Here is a 23,573-nt window from a genome sequence, read left to right on the forward strand (position 1 = left end):
AAGGGCTTCTCACGCGCTGCGATGTGGCCCTTGCCTGCCCCTCCATCCTGGTCTCATGCGTCCCTCCTTCTCTTTCACTGTCCACTCAGGCTGGTCCCTCAGTCCCTACAGCACCCTGGGCTCTCCCACACCGTGTGGGACCAGCAGCATCTCCTGAGGTCTCAGCTTAAACATCACCTCCTCAGAGAGCCGTCGCGGAGCAATCCAGCGAAGGGCGGTGCCGATCCCCCGCCCCCTTATTGATTCTTCTTCTCGGCCTCTTATTTGTTCCGGGCATATAACTTATTATATTGAAAACTATTATTTTAAGTGATATGTTTTCTAATCTGTCTATCCTGCTAGACTCTAAGCGCTTTAAAGGCAGGGCCGTGTCTGTCTAGCTCATAATTCAGTCCCCTGTGACCCAGGCAGGGCAGGTAGAGTCAGCGCTGAGGGGACGTGTGTCATACGTATGGTGAAGGTGGGGCCAGGATGGGCGGGTGTGACAGATCCGTAGTGAGGACAGTGTCTTCGAGGTCCCTCAGGGACTCAGGCCGAGTCATTTTTCCACACTCCAAAGGTCAACCGCTGATGGCTAAAGTTCCCTTTTCTCCTGATCACTCATGCTGGTTTCTAGATCCTCTGTACGTATTCTCAAGGGCCCCCTCTTAATCTGTTTCTATAGAAAGAGTTTAAGGCCCTGGCTAAAGCTTAAGCTGAGAAATTCCACTGGGCCTCAGCTATCGAGAAAAGTTGGTCCCCACCCCGAGAGTGACAGGTCACAGCTTTGCTCATGGGGCAGCCCCGTCCTCAGAGAGCCCGGCGGGGCTGCTCGAGCATGGAGGTCACAGAAAACTTCTGTGTTCGGGGTGGGTTTTCTTCGCTTTGTTGTCTTGTGTGCTCGGTGGCTTGCTCCTAACTGGCGGCCAATCACCACACTGCCAGATGATGTGAAAGATTTACCGGAATTTCATTTTCAAATAAACCACAGGCTTGGATGAGCTAATGTTGTTCCACATAAAAAAGCCACAAAACTGGACAAATTAGGGTTGTTTCAAGAAAAGAAACTTGTCCAAGCCATCCGCTCTGCTCTTCTTGGAGGGTTCTGATAGCTGCCTTAAGACACGGGGGGCTGGGGTCATTCCCGTGTGAGGCCACCACACCAAAGGAGGGCTGAGTGGCACGCCCCGCCTTCTAAGGCTGACTCCGCAGAATAACTTGGCAGTGCCGTGGAGAATTGCATTCTCCCATGGAGCTGGATTGTTTCTGTCAAGTTCATCTCAGTTACACCAAGAGCACAAGAATGGCGACGGCCTCCCCAGCCTGACGGCCATGGTTCACAGACCGGCTGTGAGCTTTCCTGGACAGCAGGGCACCTCGCGGCTGCTCAGCAGGGTCATGCTCAGATGATTTCTATGCCACATCTGCAGGAGGTGTCCCAGGTAGCTCCCCCCACCCCACCAGTAGCAATGGCAAGACAGCCTGGTGGATGATGCATCTAAAATCAGAAGCCTAGATTCCAACCCCAGAGGCACCGCTTACAGCAGTGGGGCCATAGGCAGCTTGCAAGCCTCTTCTGGACACTGTTTTCTGATCCTTTAGAGAACAATAATAATATTAAAACAACAGGGTCCTGTGAAGCATCAAATTGAGCTAAAAGTCCTCTGTGCTGTGCCTGACAGTTAGTGAGAGCCCCCAAGTGTGGGAGCTGCATGGGGGGGTGATGATGGTGTTGGTTATGTGGCCGCCCCCCCATCCTACTGCACTCAGCGCGAGTCTCAGAGGACATGCGTCATCTGCTTCCTGTGGTCAAAATACCTTGAAGGAGATCAAGCCAAGAAAGCAATCAATAGAACTCAACCGAAAGAGCCCTTCTTAAAGAATCTGGAAAATCGCCTTGTCTGTTAACCTCTCTTTTCTCGACCAAAACATCAGGTCCCTTATGACCTTCGTGTTAAGTTAGAATTCTCCGAATCTGCCCCCTCTTGGAAATTTTATATCGTAAGTATACGTAGAAATACTCTAAAGAGGTGCCTGTGATCTGGGGCTTGGAACTCCAGTATTTCGTGACACGGGATAAGGAAATCTGGAGCTTATTTGAGCAGGGATTGAGGTTCATGAACTTGATCATAACAATCAAAATAGCTACCATGTATTGAGTACTTTCCGAGCTAGAACACTTTATATCCTTTACTCTATTGAATCCTCACTATAAATTTACCATATTTTCCCATTTTATAGATGAAAAGGCTAACGAACAATTGTACTGGTTTAAAAAAGCCAGCCCTGCTTGACCATAAGTCTCGCTTGGGCCGCCCTACCTCGCTAACACGTTCTGGGGTGGAAGTCACTGGAGATGAACAGTGTAATCATGATAATAATGGTAATAATGATAATAGATACAAACCACCGTGTACAGAAGAAACATCAGGATCCTATTGTGTAGCACAGGAAACAGTATTCAATAACTCAGAATAACCCATAATGGAAAAGAATATGCATGTACAACTGAATCACTATGCTATACAGCACAAACTAACACAACATCGTAAATCAACTATGCATGTTTAAAAACCAAAGGGGGAGGGTATAGCTCAGTGGTAGGGTGCATGCCTAGCATGGGTGAGGTCCTGAGTTCAATCCCCAGTACCTCCATTAAAAAAATAAAATAAACCTAATTAAACTACTACCCCCTCCCAAATGCAGAGTAAACCATTTGAAATGCCTTATAAGTGTTGCCTCAGACCCCACCACCACCCTATGAGGGGCAGGCTCTGGTGGTCTCCATTTCACAGATGAGGGAACCCAGCAGACGAGCCAATGGCACGTTAAAGCCACTAAGCTGGTGGTCGGTAGCAGAGCTGGGATGCAAACCCAGGCAGGTTGACCCTGACATCTGGGCCACACGCCTTCTCACAGGCAAGGGCTCGCAGACTCCTGAAGCTTTGTGCGCTGAGAAAACATTCCCTGCTTCATTCATCAAGCAAGACGCCCCGAAGTTCTTGCAGGGCCCCAGCAACATAAGGTAGACCCACCGACTCTGTAAGAGAGCCCTGTATAAGCGCACAGATTCGGGCTGGGACTTCTTGCCGGGCGTGCTGAAAGAACATCTCAGGGAATGGGGAGCGGGACTTCTGAGAAGTCATTTGCTGATGGGAAAAGTTCACAAAAGTTTGACTGGATTTCTTAGAAACATGAAGACAGACAAATAATTTCTGGCCCATTTTCCTACAGGGCTTAATTTTGTTTCCTCGGGCTTTGTTTGATTTAACTCAGAATGTGATAAACAATAGAATAACTTAATTTCTTTTTTTTTTTCCCCCTTCTTTCTGGCTGAAACCAAAGCCTTTAACTTCTCCGTTGATATCCACAGGGCCCTCTTCCTACAGCTGAGCTTTGTTGCATTTCTTAGGGGTAAAATAAGGTTTGGAGAAGGCTCTGTCTTCCCCCTGACAGCACTGGACTCCGGCTGGGGTCGGGAAGAGGCTGCAATGCGCTTCAGATAGAAAAGTCCCTGTCAGGTCAGCCACAGGCCTAAATAAACAGTGACTCTCCTCACAGGGTGCCCAGCCGAGCTTCGAATGCCCCCCGAAGCCCCCTTCAGCAGCTCCCCGTGTGAGCCTGGAGGGCCCGCGTTTCAGGGCCCTCTGCGATGTTTTCCCTTCCAGGGCCAGCCCCGCCGGCCACTGACTCACCGTTTCTCTGCTTTTTACTAGAAGTTCCGGATGAAGCAATGCAAGGGAGAAATTCACTGTTGCTACTCCCTAAATCTGACAGTGACTCATTATTCAGCAAACACCAAATGGTTCCACATCCTCCTCCTGGGAAGCAGGCACGGGCCCCATTACATAAGCAGCAGCCCACAGCTGCTCTTGGGTGATTGAAAGTGAAGCCCTTCTGACTGGAAGCCTGGCTGCGGGGGACGTGACTCTTTCCTCACCCCGTGATACCAATCTTTATGAGGGGAGACACCCTCTCCGGGAGAGGGCCCCCGAAGCCAGGGTATGTGCTGCAGGGGGTTTGTTTTTTTGCACAGTAGGCCCTGATGTTTGGAATAGCCTGTATTTTCTGCCTCATTAAAACCCGGCCCTTCCACAGCGTCTCTGATCTTATCTCTGGACAAGCTGGAGCTGCACTTTTGTGAGGCAGGATCTGCCCGGCACACTGAGCAGAGGAGGAATCATGGCGCGGGGAGTGTGGGGTTTCCGTGCCCAGGGACCCACCCAAGAAGGACCACCCAGGAACGATCATCTTAGGGAGAGGATTCTCGAGGGCAGTTTGCGCGTAATAAACTCAGCACCTTGATCACAGGAAATTAATGAGTAGAATGGCGAAGCTCTGAGTGAAGGGGACAGTTGTTTTTCTGGTTCAGGGAGAGGAGAAGCGACTTTAAACTGCTCTTCGAAAGACACAGAGCGGTAAGGCGAGAGCTTCTCTGGGCTCAGGAATCCTGTCTTCCTTCCCAGCCTGCGTTACCAACGAATGACTTTTGAGGAGCTGTAGGAAGCAAAATCAATTCCAAACATCCATTTCTGGAACCTGCTCCACACAGGGAAGGCCTGCCTGCAGACACCACAGGACCCACTGGCCGATGAAGGGAAGGCTGTCTTCTGGATCCCCGAGGGGCTGGGGATGTGTGTATACCTGGCTTCTTGGGCGAGACCACAGTTCTGCTAAACTGGGCCTCGCTGTCTGCTTGCGCTGAGCTGGGAAGGGCCTACAGGGGAGGAATGGTGGGTGAGGGAAGACAGCGGCCTGCAGCCTGGCAATGCTGCCGTCCTCGAGAGGCATGTTCCAGGAAACATCCCCCGGCACAGAGAGAAGTGAGATTCTGGGGAGACTGGCCCGAGGAGCTCAGGGAGGCCAGGAAAGCTGGAGCATTTGGAAAGAGACAGAGAGCGAATGGCACTGTGGGGTTATCTAAGCGTGGTGTGCGGCCACGAGTCGGGGGCTGCCTCCAGGTTCCTGGCCTTCCCAGAAGTCACAGACGTGGTGTGATAGGCTCAGCTGTGTGTCCCCCACCCCACTGCCCACCTCCAAAGTCACGCTGCAGTCCTAAACCCATCAGGATTGCAGAATGTGACTATACTTGAGACGGGGCCTTTAAAGGGATAATAAAGTTAAACTGAAGTTATAAGGCGGGCCCTACTCCAGTCTGACTGGTCTCCTTTAAGAAGAGAAGATCAGGGCACAGGCACGGGCAGAAGGGAGACCAGGTGAAGACACAGGAAGACATGGCCACTCTCATGCCGAGGAGAAATGCCTCGAAGACGTTTACCCTGTCAACACCCTCACCTCGGACTTCCAGCCTCCAGAACAGCAAGACGCTGAATTCTGTGGTTCCAGCCCCCGGCCCGTGGCGCTTTATTGTAGTGGCCCTGGCAGACTGACACACACAGTGACCCTGCAGTCCCCCTACGTTTGGACACCTGGGATTTTCTCTGCCGCTCCAAGCCTGTCCGTTTTACAGGAAGTTCTCAGAAGACAAGCTAAGGTAGGGGAGAGGGCTTCCTCCCCTTCATTACAGTCCTGAGTATGAATGGAGCTGTGGAGATGGGGTTTCTGAGCAATTTGAGAAAAATTACAAAGGCTCATAAGCCCCAGTGCGGAGAAATGGAGGAGTCTCCCCCAGGAAGGAAGTGCGCTTCCTGGACCTTCTTCTCTAGGATGTTTTAATCAGCACTGTCTGAACAGGGTGTGCTCAACCCAGGGGGCGTGCTCCACGGGCCCCATTTTACACCCCCGTTTACCCAGGGCCTGGCCAGGCCCCCAGCAGCCCCTTCTCAGTTAAGAAACTGCCCAAGGGATGGTTTATCCATATACCTTGAGTCTATCAAGGGAAACCAATCTTAGGGTTTGGCTGCGAGGGTCTTAGTGGACCACCAGGAAGGAAGCCTGCCTGACACTCGGTGTTAGCTGGTTGGCTGTTAGCTCTGCTGAAGCTTGGTTCTGTGTTCCCTCTCCTGGGAGGCAGAGGCTGGGCACCGACAGTAACAGGATAATACGTCGGAAGTATTAGTGCCTGGGTCCTACACCCTTACCACCACCACCATCTCAGTGACGCCAGTTTAAGTCTTTTCTAGCCTTGCCTAAATCTGATATTTTAACTAAATAGTCTGGTTTTGCCTTCTTCCTTCCTTCCCTTATTCCTTTTTTAAAAAGAATTTTTTTAAAAAAAAATTTAATTAAATGCTTGTTGGCTCCCAGCAAAGCTAACCTCAACAGTTCGTGCCCCTGGAGCAGCCAGGAAAGGCTGCACTGTAGCTGCCTTTCGAAGCTGCACAGATCCCTTCCTCCTACCCGCCGCCTACGTGAGGATGAGGACAATAGGGCACTGTGGGCAGGCGTTCGGGACAGTCCTCAGAGCCACTTCCCCTAATGCGGCTCTTCCCGCAGGGCTGGCAGGTGTGGGTGGGGCCCGAGAGAAGCTTCAGGCCTCATCATTTTATCTCAGATCAGATTTAGAGAAGCGTTAAGAGGAGGACCAGTGTCTCTGCATGGGCTGCCATTCAGAGATGAAGCGTATTTTAGAGGAAAAATTCAACCCCGAACCCACAGGTAACAGCTAAATCCTGCCAGAAATGCCTCATAGACTTGGAGCTTCCAGCACAGCCCTGAGAACGCAGCCGTCTCCCACGCACAGACGGCGGGCCTGGCCCTCTGCCGAGGACTTCAGTTGCAAAGCTGGAAACTCCCTGACTTAAAACAATGTCTGGGTGTTTTCTGCTTCACAGGAGCTCTGAAGGAGGGTGAAAAATTGAATACATTTGTTGTCTAATTTAACTTCTCCTATCCTGTGTAACTACGTGCTTCATCTGCCTTCACCGTCACACCTGTTATAAATGTACCTGCCATAAAAGGCGGGCGGTAAACAGACTTAGTGAGCCCCACGAAGGGATTGCTTCGTGTTTGTTGTCCAGGGTGTAATAGCGGCTTGGGTATTGTATACAAGCCCCCTTCAGAAAAATAGGATGTAATCCCTGCTCTCTAGGAGTTGATAAACCAAGGAGTCCAGGTAGAAGGCTAATTAATCCTTCAGATACATATTTCTTTTTTTTTAATTGAAGTATAGTCAATTACAATGTGTCAGTTTCTGGTGTACAGCACAGTGTCCCAGTCATACATATACATACATATATCCATTTTTATATTTTTTCCATTAAAGGTTATTGAACATAGTTCCCTCTACTATACAGAAGAAATTTTTAAAAATATATCTATTGTTATATATAGCGGCTAACATTTGTAAATCTCACACTCCCAAATTTATCCCCTCCCACCCCCTTTCCCCGGTAACCATAAGATTGTTTACTAAGTCTGTGAGTCTGTTTCTGTTTTATAGATGATTTCATAGTGTCTTTTTTTTTTTTTTAGCTTCCACATATGAGTGATATCATAAGGTATTTTTCTTTCTCTTTTTGGCTTATTGCACTTAGAATGACGATCTTTGGGTCCATCCATGTTGCTGCAAATAGCATTATTTTATTCTTTTGTATGGCTGAGTAGTATTCCATTGTATAAATATACCACAACTGCTTTATCCAGTCATCAGATACATATTTCTAATACCCATTTCCTTTTCCTTCTCCTCCTCCTCCTTCTTCTTCTTTCCCCTATCCTTTCACTCCCCCGCCACCCCACGCTTCATCCATTCTGTGCCCTTTCCTTCTCCAGGTCCTCCTTTACTGGGCTAGAGGTTACGAGCACAACAGTTCTTTCATTGCTCTCAGGGCCAAGGGTAAAAGGAAGTGACTTGGAGTTGTCTTCCCTTCTCAGCCCAACTCCTCTTTGCTGAAATTAGCTTTGAGGAGGAGTGGAATAGGAAGGGAAAAGAAGTAGATGTGAGAACACCTCATTGGAAAGTATTTGCTGGCAGGGAAGAATACAGGTGAATACGTAAATGGCAAATCACAGAATTCCAGAGAAGGAAGAGGACTTGGAGTGCTGAAAAACATATTCCCTCCCTTTACAGGTAAGGAAAATGAGAAGGTTGGTGACCCAGCTAAGGACAGAAGGTCACCATCAAAGGGTCTAAGACTCAGGCCTTCTTATTTCTAAATCAATGCTCCTCCCATAGGCAGGTTTCTTCCCAGACGCCAAACACACACAAGTGATTGGGAAGGTGATCTGTGGGCCTAATCCTACCCAAACTTCATGTCTGCCTGCAAGTTCTCTCTCATCCCGTCGCATTAAGGGAAGCTGCCCCGGGATGCCACTTTAAGCTCTTAGCTGTCAGTTATGTCTCCGTGTCAATGAGTAATGTGAGAATGGTGGTTTGGAGAGCACACGGAGTTAGGACCACACGTCCCAACTTGCCTCCCGTGATCTGGGTAGAAAACTCTAGATCAGTGCTGTGCAATGGAGTTATAACATGAGACATGAAGGAGAGCCACTTGTGTAATTTTGAATTTTCTAGTAGTCACATTAAAAAAAGTGAAATGGAACAGGTGAGGTTCATTTTAGTAAAGATCTTATGGGACCTAGTCTATCTAAACTACCATTTTAGAGTACCATCAATTTAAAAAATATGTATCAATGAGATACTTTATATCCTTTTGTTTTGGTACCAAGTCTTTGACATTTTGTGTGTGTTTTGCACTTATAGCTGACTTCAGTTTATTTTTTTTTAATTTTTTATTGATTTATAATCATTTTAAAATGTGTCAAATTCCAGTGTTCAGCACAATTTTTCAGTCATACATGGACATATACACACTCATTGTCACATTTTTTTCTCTGTGAGCTACCATAAGATTTTGTGTGTATTTCCCTGTGCTATACAGTATAATCTTGTTTATTCTACAATTTTGAAATCCCAGTCTATCCCTTCCCACCCTCCGCCGCCCGGCAACCACAAGTCTGTATTCTATGTCTATGGGTCTATTTCTGTCCTGTATTTAGGCTTTGTTTTTGTGTATGTGTTTGTTTTTGTTTTTTAGATTCCACATATGAGCGATCTCATATGGTATTTTTCTTTCTCTTTCTGGCTTACTTCACTTAGAATGACATTCTCCAGGAGCATCCATGTTGCTGCAAATGGCGTTTAGCTGACTTCAGTTTAGACGAGCCATTTCAAATGCTCAATGGCCGTGCGTTCCTAGTGGCTACCATGTTGGACAGAGCAGATCTGGACCTGTCTTCTCATCTGTGAAATGAGAAGTTAAGACCCTCGGGGATTTCCAAACTTCTCTCCTTCGAGTCCTAGGAATTCTTTAGAGGTGCCTCAAAAAGTGAGAGAAAGAAAGAGTGTGTGTGATGGATTTGGGAGGGCTGGCGATGTCTCTCTTCGGATCATCTACTTCCACTTCATGTCAAATACTTCCAGCATTAACTGTTTTAAATTTTGGACTTTGGTGTGAGGTTTTGTTGGGAGTAAAGTTTCCACAGCTAAAGGAAGATGCTAAAAGCCCTTGAAGAGCAAAACCTGTGTTACACCAAGGATCCCAGCCTAGCTTCTGGAGGAATGGAAAAGGAGCAAATAATCACCTGCCAGGAAGGAAAAGGGCCAGGTGACCAGCAGGGGAGTGGCCCCACACTCCAGCTGGTGTAAAAGACATGTGGCCCATGAAATGTCTGTGGCCTGTGAACCGGTGTGTCAGGCACAGACTGACTCCCTCCTACCTGCTCAGGTTAATGGATAACAGTTTGAGTTATCGGCTGGGGGTTTGTCTGGCAGGGCTGTCCTGGGCCCCTAGCCTTTTCCCAAAGCCAGGGAGTCTGGAGTCTGGGCTGATTGATACACAGAGGTCACAGAGGACAGGCTTTCTGTGGAATCCAGAACCTTGGCTCTCTTGCTTTCCAAGCATCCCAGCTTGAGGACACTCTGCCCCTGGGGGCTGCCCTATGTGGCTCCAAGGATTTTTCCTGCTCTCCTCATTTGAAACCGTAATATATAAGAAAAAAAACACATATAGCAGCAAAACAGCTGCAGGATTCAAACGTCTATATCAGCAAAGGATGCAGTGTTCGAGGACATCATTAGCTCCAGCTTCAAGCCCAGCAGCCAGCACACCCACTCACTTCCCAGGGCCAAGCCAGTCTGAGATGGAGCGCACGGCCACAGTCCTTTGAAACCCAACTGCTCAGGAAGTTCACACATTTCTGTTACATTATTATTCTTCATTTAATGAGTTATTAAGTAGCCCCACTGAATTCATTTAGACATATGGTCCCCACCCTTCCGGAACTTCTTAAATATTATGGGAAAATGAATATGTCCTTCTCATCAGTTGGGTAAAAATTCCCAGAATCTTAGGCAAGCTAGAAATGAAAAAAAATATATATACAGCAGTCCGTGACATGTTTATATTACCAAGGAGACAATTAAAAACATAGTCTGAAAAGGCTACTTCCTGAAAAATTTTTAAATAGAACTACCATATGATCTGGCCATCCCACTTCTGAGTGTTTATCCAAAGAAAATGAAAATACTAATTCAAAAAGATATCCACACCCCATGTTCACTGCAGCGTTATTTTCAATAGCCAAGACGTGGAAACCACATAAGTGTACATTGATAGTTGAATAGATTACAAATGTGAGACACGCACGCACGCACGCACACACATGCACACACACACACACACACACTCACACACACACACACACACACACAATGGAACATTATTCAGCCATAGAAAAGAAATTCTGCCATTTGTGGCAACATGGATGATGGACCTTGAGATATTATGCTAAATGAAATAGGTCAGACAAAGAAAGATAGATACTGCATGATCTCCCTTATATGTGGTATCTTAAAAAAAAAAATCATAGGTTCAAAGAATGGTTTGGTGGTTGCCAGAGGTGGGTTGTGGGGGGTGAGCAAAATGAATGTGGTCAAAAGATAGAAACTTCCAGTTGTGAAATAAGTAAGTCCTGGGGATGTGAGGGTCAGCCTGGTGACCATGGTCAATAACACTGTGTGGTATATTTGGAAGCTGCTCAGAGAGTAGATCCTAGAAGTTCTCATGACAAGAAAACAATTTTTTAACTTTGTGTGGTGATGGATGTTAACTAGACACACTGTAATCATCATTTTGCAATAGATGCATATATTGAATCATCATGTCACACACCTGAAACTAACATAACGTTGTATGTCAATTACAGCTCAAGTTTTTAGAAAGTGAGACCTAGTGAGATCCAGCCCTTTAAAAAAGAACACTTGTAATAAAGATGTTTCTAAAGAAAATGTTAAAACATAGCCTGTACATTCCTCACTTTGCAACTCTTCTCCATCAACTTGCCTCTCTTCAGTGATATCAAATTGAGTGGAAACAGATATCCTCTAGACGTTTCTTCAGGTACAAGGGAAGATACCACCTAGGCGTCTAGCAACGTACAAACGGTAGGAGTAGCCATTCATGTGCCAGATACCGGGTTGCACGTGTATTCTGACAGGCTGCTTCATTTAATTTTATGACAGCCATCAGTAGCCCATGATTTATGAAAGGAAGACTGTCTCAGTGAGAATCAGACACTCCGCCTGTATCACAGAGTCTGGGTGTGGTACAGCGGGGATTCTAAGTCAGGCTTACAGGGTATGCCAGAGCCTTGTGTCTTGTGGACAGCATTCTTTTGCCACCTGATAAGCGACCCAAACTGCATTTTTTAAAAACACAAGTTCATAGAAATGTATTGGCCATAATTGTACAGAAGAAAACAACTAAGTGTGTTCCGGCTCAGTGTTTATTAATTTCGGACAGGATATTAACTAAATGACATGTACTTAAGAAGGCCCCCACAATTGTTAAGTGTTATTATTGGCCTGGAACAACTCCTCACCTCCTGTAGGAGGCCCCTTTTCCTCCTTTTTAAGAACAAATATCTTTCCTTATCCCACTCCTCGATTCCTGCCAAAAGGGTCTGGACTTCTGTCATGTTTCTATGGGGGAAAAAAATGGGACAAGTGGGTTGATGAACTATTTTTCTAACACGTGGATTTAATTCCGTTAAATCTTGAAATGCTTTTCAAATGAATTACAATCAGTTCTATAGTAACAACTTAGTTTTCTTGAAAAAAAATAATAAAATGAAGTGAAATTTAGATTTCCCAGGGAAAAGAGAGTAAAATCAACATGACCTGAGGGATCTCACTCCCCGGGGTCTGAAAGCTCAGGCGCCATCTGATACAAATGTGTTACACCAGAAAGCCAGCTGAACAGCATTTGGGCTTCCAAGTATCTGCCTTTTAATGAAGTCCTCTTGAAAATCAAACTTTTCTAGATTCAAATAATGGGATGGTAATGATGGACTGACCTGTGGTTGAGCTAACATTTTGGATGATGGTCCTCATTTTCTTAGATGCCCGTTTCACAGCTTTGTTCTCCTCAAAACTCCAATACTCCTTCTCATCTTCTTTTTCAGCTCCTGACTTTTTTTTTCTTATTTCACTGAGAAAAGAGGCAATCAGAGGAGAGCGTCCACAAATGTCAGCCACATCTCCTCACCTAATGGCATCTATCAGCATATATCCTGCCTTCCCTCCATTTACTAAGGATGAATTGTCTCTGTTTCTGTCAAGTCCAAGCCCTGTACTGTATCATCCTCTCTCATCAGCTCAGTAACATCATTTAATCTCCTCTCTCCTTTATCAGCATTCGTACCTTTTCTCCTGGACCATTTCCATCAGCATACAAATAAGCTGTAAATTCCGTTCATCTTTAAAATAAAAGAAAACATCCAAAAAACAAAAACAAACCAAAAAAAGCCCTCTCTTGACCTTATCTCTTTTCTGACTGTCGCCATATTTCTCTATTCCTTTTTATAGAAAATGCCTCAAGAGAGTTCTCTTTGCTCATCGTTATCTATCCTGTTCCTCCTGTTTTCTTTTGACCCCAGCTTTCATCTCTACCACTCAGTGAAATAGCTCTTTTCAAAGTGAACAAGAAATAAATGCTCAGCTCTCTCCTACTGGACCCATCTGTAGCATTTGACACAGCTGGATGTCCTCTCCTCCTTCGGTTTCTTCGCTTGGCTTCCAGGATGCCAAGCTCTTTGGCCTCTCCTCTGCCTTTGATAGTTTATCCTTACGCCCTCAATAATACCAAATGGCCCCAAGCTTGTTCCTTGGTCCTCTTCTCTTCCGAATCTCTACTCTCCTAGAGATCTCATCCAGTTTCATGGTTGTAAATACCATGTTTACCCTGAGTGTGTATCTCCAGAGCAGATCAAGTCTCCTTAACTCCAATCTTGCATAACCAGCCGCCCGCTTGGCATCTTCACACAGTTATTTGAGTCTTCTCAACCTTAACGTATCAACTTGAACCTGCTCTTCACATAGTCTTCCCTCTCTCAGTAAGTGACAGCTTATTCTCCCAGCATCTCAGAGCCAAAACCTTGAAGGCAAGATAAGGAGGATGAAAACAGTACCTATCTCATAGGCATACTGCAAAGATTAAATGAGTCAATATTTGCCAAGAACTTGGAACAGTGCCTGGCATGTGATTACTGCTACATAAACTTCTGTTAAACAATTAAAACAAATCATCATCTCTGCCTCTTCTCTTTTTCTCACACCAGCTATCAACTCATCAGCTGATCGTGCTGGTTCTTCCTTAGGAGTATGTTTGAAACATGGTCTCGTCCCACCTCTCCCATTGCTCACGCCCTGTCTAAGCCACATCACCCCTTGCCTGGATTATTGCAATAGTGTCCTAACTGGTCTCCCAGCTTCTGCCTCTGCCCTACTAGAGTCAATCTCAACACAGCCACCAGAGTAATCCCTTTAAAACAGAAGTCAGACTACGCCACTTCTTTGCTCAAAATCCTTCAGTGGTTCCTGTTTCACTCAGAGTAAAATCAAAGGCCTTAAAGATGCCCTGCAAGGACCATCATGCCCTACAAGCCACACCACCTCTGCCTCTCTGAACTCATCTCCACCATGCATGCCCTTCCACCCTGTGCCACACCCACGCATGTGCCCTTCCTGCTCTACATGAATATGCCAAGAGTCCTCCTGCTTACAATCCTTTGTTTACTGGGTTTTCTCTCTGCCTGGGTTGCTTTTCAGCTGCATGACCCCTTCCCTCGTTTTCTTCAGATGCACTAAATGTCATCTTGTTGGAAAAGCATTGACCGTCCACTCCCCATGCGATGGTGACCGCCGCCTCCACCACCCCCATTTTCCCCTTTCCTGCCTTTCAAGGCTTTCCAAAGCCCTTACAGACCAGACATCAGCAATTGTTTGTTTAGTGATTATCTCTCCCTCAACTGCACGTCCAATGTCGGCAGGAACTTTGTTTTGTATACTGCTGTTCCAATACCTAGAACAGTGGGTGTGGCATAGAGCAGTTGCTCAATAAATGTTGGTTGAAGAATGAATGAATGAAAGCTTCATTACTAGTGCAGCTGCCCATTTGTCCCTTATAAGACTGGCTTCTGTGTGCACACAGCCCCAGGAACCCGTATTTTGGAAAAATTCTAAAACATGAGATCCTTCATGTGCAATTTCTGCTGAGGAAAAGGAAGAAACTTATTCTATGAATGTGAGTTAAAGTTGTCTGATCGTATCTGATAAGCGCCCTCTCCAGCTTGCGACTACCCCTGTAACCAATGGCTTCTTTACATTATGTTTCTCCCTCTAAGTACTCTGAGGTCTTTTGATTAGCAATGAAACTACAAGTGCCAAAAGTACCACCTAGTGGATGAAGGGCATGGCGTGGGCAAGGGCTCAGAGAGGAGAAATGGGGACAGAGTAGATAAAAGAGAGTAAGTTGTAGTAAGAACTTGTAGCCAGGCTACAGGGTGTATAGTTCCTGGAACATGGTTAATTTTTTGAAGCTCGATTGTATAAACTACTAAAAATTGACTGAGCAACCTTAATGAGCTGTGTGCTAGAGAGAACGTAATAAAGATACACTTCTTACCTATAGCAGCTTCCACTGATAAGAAACCTTAGGCATTTAAAAAAAAATTTGTATAATAGCTACACTGAGGGATAATTTGTGTGTAATAAAAATACAGAATTGAATAATTGCAGTAAATTTAGAGGATTGAGAACACATCACAACATCCACAGGCCAGAGGAATTCCTTTCTAGTCTTTGTGTGTTGAGAGTCTTTAATCATGAATGAATATGACGTTTTGTCAAATGCTTTTTCTGTATCTATTGAGATGATCATGTGATGTTTGTCCTTCACACTTTAGGTTGATTTTTAGATCTTGAACCAACTTTGCACTCTTGGGATGAGTCCTGCCGTGTTTTCATTTTATATGTTGCTGAATTCAATTTGCTAAAATGGTCTTAATTATTGTTGTGTCTCTGTCTATAAAGGTTATTGGTCTGTAGTTCTTCTCTTGAGATGTCTTTGTTTGACTTTGATATCATGGTAATAATGCTGGCTTTATAAAATAAGTGTGGAAGTGTTCCCTCTTTTACTTTCTGGATGACTTTGTGAAGGATTGCTATTACTTCTGTAAATATTAGATAGAATTCACCAGTGAAACTTTCTAGGCCTGAGCTTGTATTTGTGGAAAGATTTTAAATGACTAAATCAACTTCTTAATTTGTTATAGATCTATTTCAATTTTCTATTTCTTCCTGAGTCAGTTTTGGTAACTTGTGACTTTCTGGGAATTTGTCCATTTCACCTAATTTGTTGAGGTTATTGGCATACAGTTACTCATAAAATTCTCTTTTAATCCTTTTAATTTCTGTAGAGTTGGTAGTGACGTCCTCCATTTCATTCCTGATTTTCTAACCTGTGTCTTCTTTCTTTATTTCGGGCAGTCTAGCTAAAGGTCTGTCAATTTTCCTGAATATTTTTTTTAAAAACCCCAACTTTTGGTTCCATTGATTCTCTCTGTTGCTTTTCTGTTTTCTATTTCATTGATTTCTGCTCTAAGATTTATTGTTTACATTCTTCTATTAACTTTTGTTTGCTTTTCTTTTTCTAGTTTCTTAAAGTGAAAGCTTTGGTAATTGATTTGAAGCCTTTCTTCTTTTCTGCTATAAGTGTTTAAAATGATAAATTTCCCTCTAAGCACTACTTTAGCTACATCTCTTAAATCTAATATGTTATTTTTATTTTTTAACATTTTAATTAAATATATTAATACACTTATGTATTTATATTTTTAATGTTTTATTTGTTAAAATGTCTTCTAATTTTCATTATGATTTCTTCTTTGAACCATGAGTTACTTAGAAATATGTTGTTTAATTTTGCAGTATTTGGGAGTTTTCCAGATTTTTTTCTGTTGTTGATTTCTAATTCTGTTGTGATTGGAGAATATTCTCTGTATGATCTTAAAATTCTTTTAAACTTATTGAGACTTGTTTTAGGTCCCAGCATATGGCTGATCCTGATCTAACCATATGTGCTTGAAAAAACATGCATTCTGCAACTGTTGGGTAGAATGTCTCTATACGTCAGTTGGGTTGAATTGACTGATAGTGTTGTAGAATGTCTCTATACATCAGTTGGGTTGAATTGATTGATAGTGTTGTCAAGTCTTCTATATTCTTGCTGATTTTTTTCACCTAGTATTTCTATCAATTCTTGAGAATGAGGTATTGAAATCTTCAACTATAATTGTTGAGTTGTCTGATCTCTTTCAATTCTGTAAGATTTTATTTCATGAAACTTTGGGCTCTATTGTTAAGTGCATTTACATTCACAAGTATTGTATCTTCCTATGTAGCAACATAGAAGTCTGGCTGTTTTCCGTTTTTAAGATTACATTGTTTTAACTTCCTAGCTATTGCTTCAACTCCTCAGAAGTTGAATAGGGTAAATAATATCTATCATGTACAATTGCTGTAACAATTAATAAGAAAAATGGAAAAAAATTAGCACAGTGTGATAGGCTAGTAGTAGATATCAGTAAATGTGAAGTCCCTTCTCATTTCCCCTTCTCTTTATGTTATGGGATCTGGGTACAAAGTTGGTTTTGAAAACAAAGAGCAACTTCTGGTATCATTTTTGTTTCTAGTAAATATTGTTGTACTCCATAAGAAAGTGGCATAAAGGGCATCGGGCAAACTGCTAGCTGGGAGCATGGCTTTATTTTTTATCACTATAAGCTTCTGGAAGGCAAGCAGTATATCCCTTCACTAGTTTCTGCACACTATGGCTCTCAATAAATATGACACCAATCCACCATACTTTCTTGGACAACTCATAAATTTTTAAATCTTGCTAGGGATATCTCTCTTTAGGTGATAAGATTAAGAAACAGAATGGGGAATGTTTTCAATACAACTTAAGAACATCAAAAATTAAAATTAATTAGCAAGTTACCCTTATTGTGGAAGGAAGTGTTTCTAATAGGAAAAATAAAGGTGTGGGGGGAATGAGGGCTTCTGGATGCTGGCAATGCATTTTCTTTTATTCTGTGTTTGTTATCTGTACAATCACTTTATTATTATTGGTTAAACTGAACATTTACATTTTATGTGCTTTTTATAATGTGTTTTATACTCCAGAACTTAAAAGCTAAAAATAAATAATGTGCTTCAAATGGGTTTATTAAGTGCTGAGAGGGAGATTAGCTGCAGTCCTTGGCTAATAATGATTACAGCTCCCATTTAGTAAGAGTTAGTATTCACAGGTACCATGAACAGAGCTTTGTACTCACATGCTTATTTTAATCTTCCATGTACAGAATTATCAGGCATGTACTATTACCATCATTCTGAAGATGAGGACTCTGGATCTCTGAAAATTCATCACTAGCCTGTACACTCACGAAGAGGAAATGGGAGAGGTAGGATTAAAATTCAAGAGTGTCTGATTTCAACACTGAGCCTCTTTCTCATGGGATTGAAAATTTTTGGAGGCTGTCTAGAATTCTACCTACTGTAGTTAGGAATCAGATCACATGATCCAAAGCTGATGGCAAGGCTGGGGCAGGGTACAGCTCACATGGTAGACCACACGTTTAGCATGCACAAGGTCCTGGGTTCAATCCCCAGTATCTCCTCTGAAAATAAACAGATAAACCCAATTACCTTCTCCTAAAAAAACCCAAAGTTGATGGTCAAGAGATAGATATTTAACCATTATTATTTAAAATGAAGATTAAATGAATAAAAGTTAAGACATATAATAATGCATAACTGTAGAATGGCAAAAAAAAGAAATTAATAATGTAACTAGCAAATGTTGGGAAGAAGGAGAGAAAGAGAGCTAAATTCATAGTTCTCAGCTCTGTCTGCAGCAGAATCACCAGAATATCTTCAGCGATAACTGATGCTGAGGTCCCATTCAAGACCAATTAAATCAGAATGTCTAGGCGTGGGGATTAGTTATAGACACAGTTTTAAAGCTTCTCAGGTGATTGTAATGTGCAACCAGGTACAAAACCACTGAGCTAAGTCTTTATCTTTCTTTCTTAATGGAGAATTAGTAGGGTTTTCTGCTTTTCCTTAAGGTTGATAAAAGAAAATGATAGAGCTAATAACCATGTTTCTCACAGTCACGGAGACAGTTATCAGAAACAATGAAGTCAGAAAGGGTTAATGCGGTTGCCTCTGAAGAGAGGGAAAGGGGCCGTGAAGACTGGGGAAGCAGAATTAGCTTGAGTTTATAGTGTTTTCAACAAGTGAAGCATCGATGCTTTCTGTATGGTTAGTACTAAAACTTTACCAGCCAATATGACCTGGATATTATCCATTTGAAAGAAGTCATGTGTGTGAAACAGTGAAATAAGTCCTGTGCATGACTCCTCTGATGTAGAAATCAGATCAATTTCAATGCAAGTCATTAAAAAAAAACAAAAAACTCCCACCCCCTCATGGCTACTTTACTCCTTTAAGATGTCACTGGGTATTTACTCAGAATGGCTTTTTGTGTTGGTTTCCTACGTCTGCTGTAGCAAATTACCATCAACTGGGTAGCTTAAAACACTTGAGATTTGTCCTCTCACAATTTGGGAGTTCAAGTCCCAGGTGCTCCCAGCAGAGGCTCCGGGGAAGAATGCGTCTGCCTGGAGTGGGTGTCGGCAGTCCTTAGCTCGTGGCCACATCCCGCCAACCCCTGCTCAGCGCTCACACTGTCGTCTCCTCTGTGCCAAACCTCCCTCTCCTCTCGCTAATATGAATATGTGTGATTATGTCTAAAGCCCACTCGGATAATCCAGGATAATCTCCCCATCTCAAGATCCCTAACTCAAACACATCTGCAAAGTCCTTTTTTTTTTGCCATTTAAGGTAACATTCATAGGATCCAGGGATTAGGACATGGATATCTATGAGGGGACAAGGTCAAGTCTCCCAAACTTCTGTTCTTCAGATGTTCAGTCATTGAGCTAATTTCCAACGTCTATTCAAATGAGGGAACTATCTCTGAGGTAAAAATAAAATTTAAAAATCAAATTTACTTAGGGCTCTGGAATCACTGTGAAAGTAAAATATATGATGGCAGAAAGTGTCCACATTTTTCAGAGTTAAGTATTTTGCTTAATTATTTGCTTTTCCTACTATTTTATGTACACTTTTCCTATTATTTAAGATTTGAACTTTTTTTGCTCTTTGCAAATATTGTCTTTATGTCATTGAATTGGCAGAGGATAAATATGATAAACTGAATAAAAATATACCTAGAAGTAATTCATGTTTTCATTTATTCCTTATTAATAGCTACTCTGCTAAGTTCATCATGGTTTTCTTCAAACATTAAATTTATTTTTTAAAAAGGTATGTGTTTGACTTTGGTACACATTTGCTTTAGACAACAAGAAATTCAGTGGTATGCAGTGTCTGTTTACTCGTAGTCTGAAAAATGCCTCTAATCACCAGGTGTTTAAAACTCCATCCTTTTACAAGAATAGTATTATGTGATTTTAATCATATTAGAAATAATCACATTTCATAATAAAAAAAAATCTCCCTGTTCTGTCAGGTTTTCCTTTCCTTTCCTTAAAATTCTTGAAAGAAAGGAAGGAAGGATGGAAGGGAGAAAGGAGGAAAGAAAAGAAGTGAGGAAAGAAAAAAAGTGACATAGAAAAAGAATATTTGAAGGAGTTTCACAGGTCAATATCCCAAAACATTTACTTGTTCAAGTCCTTTCATCGACTGGGTCTTCCAGGTTGGTGCCAATGTCCTGGAACAAAGAGAAACCATTGTGGTTTAAAGAGTGAGTAAAACTGTCTTGTCTGGATCTAAGAGGGAGACCCAATACTCGGTGCAAATATGGATAAATCACATCACTTGTAAATTACTGGTTATTGGTTTCTTAAACCAAGTCATGCCTTCTCTTAATGGACATGTAAGCTCTGGGGACTTAGTGAGAAAGCCATCTAGCTTTCTCTTTCCTGTTGTGTCCCTGTTCTAGCCATAACAAAATATCTTAAGAGTTGTCTCTGAAAGATTAACATCCCCCGCGACTGGTGTGTGGATGGTGCTGTTCCGTTTCAGGTATTAACTTTATAAAAGGGCTTCAAGGAAATCTTTGCCTTATTTTCCAACCTAGCCTTTCCTCTTGCATTTCTGAGAAAGTGTTTATCCTTCTAAATAGCTAATCTAAAGTCACATCCAATTATAAAAACATAAAACATCTGCATAACTCAAACTCGATTTCTACCCTAACTAGGCATCTTCCCTACGTGTGTGAACATACGTGTGCGTGGCATGTGGGAATGGGAAACAGAAGGGTAAGCCTCCTGTCGCTGCACTTCTTACAAACACTCCAGTAGCTCCCAAACTCTTTTCCCTGGGCTACAAGCCCCTCTGGGATCTGGCTCCAACTTTCCTCCCCATTCCCATCGGGTAGCAGCCTGCCCCTCCAACAGTCTAATCAGGCTTCCTTCATCTTCTTTCTCTCTCTCTGATTGCCCAACCTCTTTCCTGGGCATGAGCCCTTGCTGTTCCTTCTGCCCTGAATGCTTTTCCCCCCAGGTCATTGCCTGGCTCATTCCTCCTCATTACTGAGGTCCCAGATCAAATTGTATGTCCTGAAAGAGGTCTTCCCTTATTATCTCAGTGCTATCCTGCCCCTTCACCGTCTCCTGTAAGACTCTGTTCTTCACTGTACTTACTGCCATCTAAAATATTCTATTTATTTGCTTGTATTTTCATTGTCTGTTTCTCCCACATGAATGTAAGCTTTGTTGATCTCTATACATCCAGCTCTGAGAATGATGACTGACACAAAGTTTGTATTCAACAGACACACTGAATTGGAGTATTGAATCTTTTATATTTTCCTTTTCCTCTTGCCCCGTTTTTTACCCTGTGACCAAGAGGCACAGGTGTTCTGGAGAAGCTCAGAGCATTCAAAGATCTATGGATCCAGTTATAATAAAAGGTACTGCAGAGGATCAGGGAAGGGCTTGGAGTGCTAAGATCTTGAATACTTTGGGATTTGGTGATGAGAGCTCATGTCTGCCTTTCTACCCACCACATTCCCATCCCTCCACCCCAATCTCAGCTAGCCTAACGCAGCCAAGAAACGTCTTCCTGATCATCTCTTCCCCAAAAGATACTTGGGGTATGGAATACTCAAAGAATTGAATGATCCAGGTGCTATTTGCCATTCCTAGGAGGTGAGCTCTGGGGCAGCATGAATAAGCAAGCTGGAAAGATGGCACATGCTCCTACAGCCACGTGACAAGCTCCCTGCCCTGTTCCCAGCCCGCAGGGGGCTGCTTTGCTGAGTCACTCTGGGTGGGGGGAAGGCTGGGCACAGGAGCCAGCTGTGGAGACAGCCTCCTTCTGGAGCTGTGTTTTTCTTGTCTCAGAGGAGGAGAGCTGAAATGGAAACTTCTAGCTAAATAAAATTGGGAGGTGGGAAGCAGGGCTTGTGGTGGTCCTGTCTTTCTGCCCCAGGCTGAATTACTTTCATTATTGCTCAGTTTGAGTTAGGTTAAAAGCAGACAGATTGTCTATTCAGCCTTTTTTCCCCTCCTTTCAGAAGGTATCCCAAAGCCTAGAAATTGATATAATTTAAAGTTAATGAAAAGAAAGTTCAGCAGCTGCACCGTATTTCATGCCATTCTTTCCTTCTCCTGGGTCAGGCCTCTCCCAGCTCCCCAGCCTTCTGTTGTGTTGCCAAGGGTACCGCCCGGAGCCGGGGAGCCAGGCTTCCCCGTGGCCAATTTCACATTAGTCACTTACTCGTCAGGAGATAAGTGGGAGCTGGGTCCTTTTTTTTTTTTTTCAAACTGAGCAGGTGAAGAATGTTTCTAACTGTTTGGGCTGCATTGACCAATGATGGTGCTTGTTTTAGCTACCGACTCCAAAGTCTAATGTTTTTCTAGCTTTAAATTGCGCATTTGATGTCTCTGTCAAATGCAGTGGGGCGGGATAACCCTGATTGCTTTGGAAGGAGTTTTCACAATTCGCCAGCTTCTCCTGTCGTTGCATGCATTGTGCGTTTGCATGGGTGGCTGTACACAAGACAGATGGAGAATCAGACACAGTAGAAGGTTCTGCAGCACAGTTTCGTTACCATCGTGGGGGATTCCTGGATCACTGTTTTTCTTCCTAGCTTAAAATGGCCCTCAGAATCTATTGGTGTCAGTCCAATGAATGCCACTGGAAATTTCCTTCACATGCCCTCCCTACTTTCTTTGTGTTATGTGATACTTCCTGGGGGGCTCACCACAACCCCACTAAGGGCAAAAGAACCGACCCAATACTGGAAAGACTGATGATTTGATGAAGGAGAGACATGTCTCATTAATTGCACACCAAACATTTTCAGGCATCTAGAACAGTGGCTATGAGATCCTGACGTTCTGTAGAAGCACCAGCATGTAGCTGCCCAGAGGACAAGTCCAGCTGAGAAAGTGACATCACGGAAGGCACAGAAAATGACCAGGAAGAAATAGCCAATGCTTACGGGCAAGGAGCATTCGGAGCAGTCTAAAACCAACCCCATGTCTGACGACTTGAGGTTGGTGGGGCTGTCATTCCCTGTGTCACGTCTGGTGCCACACTGAGAAAACCGGGTGCGTATTAGTTACAGAAAGCCTTGTTATATAAACCGGAGACCAGCCTTTAATCTAAAAGTTTGAAGCGGTTCTGAACTTTCTTACTTTCCAGGTTCTTTTTTAAAAAAGATGGAGTTTTGGACAGTAGTTTAAAGGAGAGAAAACACAAATAATAGGTATATGAGGAAACAGTTACATGAAAACTATTAAAATACCAGAAAAAAATAATAATTCTTGGTGCTGATGAAGTTGCAAAAATATGGCTCACTGGTATTGCCGGGGACAGCACATATGTGTATCATATTGTTTCTTCCCCAAACCATTGTCAGTATGTATCAGGGAGTTTAAAAATAATGGTTTTCAGGGGCTTGGGGAGAGGGAGGGAGGGAGGAATGAATAGGTGGAGCGCAAGGGATTTTTAGGGCAATGAAATTATTCTGTATGATACTATAGTGGTGGCTACATGTCATTATGCATTTGTCAAAGCCCACAGAATGTACAACATCAAGAGTGAAACTTAATGTAAACTATGGACTTTGGTTGATAATAATGTGCCCATGTTGGTTCATTGATTGTACCAAACATGCCACACTGATGAGGGCTGTTGAGGGTAGGGGAGTATATATGTGTGGGTGGGGAGGGCTATGTCAGAACTCTGTATTTTCTGCTCTATTCTGTTGTGAACCTGAAACTGCTTTAAAAGAATAAAGTCTATTAAA

General features: G+C 43.3%; 2 long non-coding RNA genes across 2 annotated transcripts; both read left to right on the plus strand.

The window, feature by feature from the left end:
- The first annotated feature begins 514 nt into the window (after positions 1 to 514).
- Positions 515 to 22,925, plus strand: LOC107033146 (uncharacterized). Its single transcript, XR_012066907.1, has 4 exons — positions 515 to 623; positions 3,696 to 5,473; positions 17,587 to 17,688; positions 22,626 to 22,925. It is a non-coding gene; the product is annotated as an uncharacterized lncRNA (long non-coding RNA).
- Positions 7,687 to 9,320, plus strand: LOC140691304 (uncharacterized). The gene is made up of 2 exons (XR_012066908.1): positions 7,687 to 7,951; positions 8,981 to 9,320. It is a non-coding gene; the product is annotated as an uncharacterized lncRNA (long non-coding RNA).
- Positions 22,926 to 23,573: the final 648 nt, after the last annotated feature.

The sequence above is a fragment of the Vicugna pacos genome, chromosome 34 (assembly GCF_048564905.1).
Source record: "Vicugna pacos chromosome 34, VicPac4, whole genome shotgun sequence".
In the NCBI taxonomy this organism is placed as follows: Eukaryota; Metazoa; Chordata; class Mammalia; order Artiodactyla; family Camelidae; genus Vicugna; species Vicugna pacos.